Genomic DNA, 1834 nt, shown 5'->3' with positions numbered 1-1834 from the left:
TTCTCAACCATCGCCAACATGGCTCATTTGTGGGGTTGCTCGTGATCCTGTGGCTCCAGGATCGGATGACCTTGGACCGATTACTATTGGCCACAGTCTTAAGTGGGTGGATGTATTGGGCATGGCGACCGGATCACCAAGACTTCCACTACCAGAAGAACATGTGGAAACTCAAAAGAATGCATTGGTAAACAGTGGCATCAACATCATGATTGCATGGGTGCCACCTTTTTGGTACCCTTCTTTATCGTTGTGCACGTGTTAACCAGCATAAATATACAAAAACCATGATCCAGATTGAATTGCTGGTTTCATATATATCATGAATCAATCGTCATATCTCAATGTCAAAATCTTATTAGGAATTCTGCCCTTCCAACAAGTGTAGCCTGTTTGACCTTGGTTGTCTTTGCCCGACATAAGACAGGCTTTAATTGAAAATTTATGTATATTAGCATTTGATATCATTTTTATTCAGATTTTCCAATCAAATCATGCCCAAGACCATGATTGCTTTGTTAGGGTGCGGAGACTTATTTCATTCATTTTAAGAGCAAACTAGCCGAGTCATTCATTCCAATCCAATTCGACAAGAAAGCTGAAATGATTCACTTCATGGAAAGATGGAAACTTACCCAATTGAAAAGGCACTAATCATGGTCTCATAGTCATGACTCATAACCATGAATCAGACCACGGTCGTCCCAATTTAGTGTACCATGTTCAACAGAAAAAAAATGCTCTGAACTCAATAGAGGTGATAATGTTGATTAAGTAGGCTTCGTCTCTGAAAGATCTAGGTGTTTCACTAAAAACATTGAGGGTATGAGAGAGCTATCGTATTGAGAGGAATTAAAAAAACTGGGACTGTACAGTGTTCCGAGAAGGTACGAAAGGTATCCGATACTATACGTCTTCAAAAGTATCCATGAGCTTTGTCCCAACCCAGGATTTAGGGTCAATTCTGGTGACCGTAGAGGCTTAATGTGCGTTTTGAGAGCACCTTCAAGTCCTCGAGAATCCAGGCTAGTTCGAACAATGAAGTCCACATCTCTTCTTTCTCGGGCTCCTTCATTGTTTAATTTGTTTCCCTCTAATGTTTGTAGGGAGTACGTAGGCCTTATTGATCCAGTAGTATCTTTCAAGTTAGATTTGGACAAGTTTTTCCTCGAAGTTTCTGATCAACCCTATATTCAAGGGCTAGCCAGATCTGTTACCTCTGATTCGTTGGTGAATCAGATATCATATGAATACTAAGTTAAGAAAAAGAATACGTTTTTCGTCTTGAACTGCTAGGGATCTTATTCCCAGTGGCGAAAAGAAAGTCCGCAAAAATTATTCAAAGCATATGCTTTGTTGCAACCACTGCTTGAAGCTAAATGCTCTAAAACATCCGGCTAAGATTTAATGGAAATTGGTATATTGAAATAATGGTCGTCAGTTTGTGGAGGCCCCTTGCTCAAAAAATATGCACGATCTACTAGGGGGAAAACATCATCAAACGGTCTTGAAGTTCTGAAGGGAAACCTATTTTGTATGACCCCATTTGAAGGCGTTAAATTGGTGGCACACTCCGCAGCACATTGAAAAAGTAAACATTTTTGTCAGTGGCTTGTATTTTTTTCGATACCCTAAAACCAATTTAATTGACAAATAGAAAAATATAGATCTTACATTTAGGGCACATCAATTTAAACTGCCTTGTGTCGTGAAGTTTATCAAACGATGAAAATCATACTGAGAGCATCAAGAGATAGTTCAAATTTGATGTGATGGCAATTTGAAGATGTTTGTTTACCCTGTGAACTAAACCTTTGTGGACTAAAATTGCCAG

The sequence above is a fragment of the Tigriopus californicus genome, chromosome 3 (assembly GCF_007210705.1).
Source record: "Tigriopus californicus strain San Diego chromosome 3, Tcal_SD_v2.1, whole genome shotgun sequence".
Lineage (NCBI taxonomy): Eukaryota > Metazoa > Arthropoda > Copepoda > Harpacticoida > Harpacticidae > Tigriopus > Tigriopus californicus.
This window is presented reverse-complemented; position numbering follows the sequence as displayed.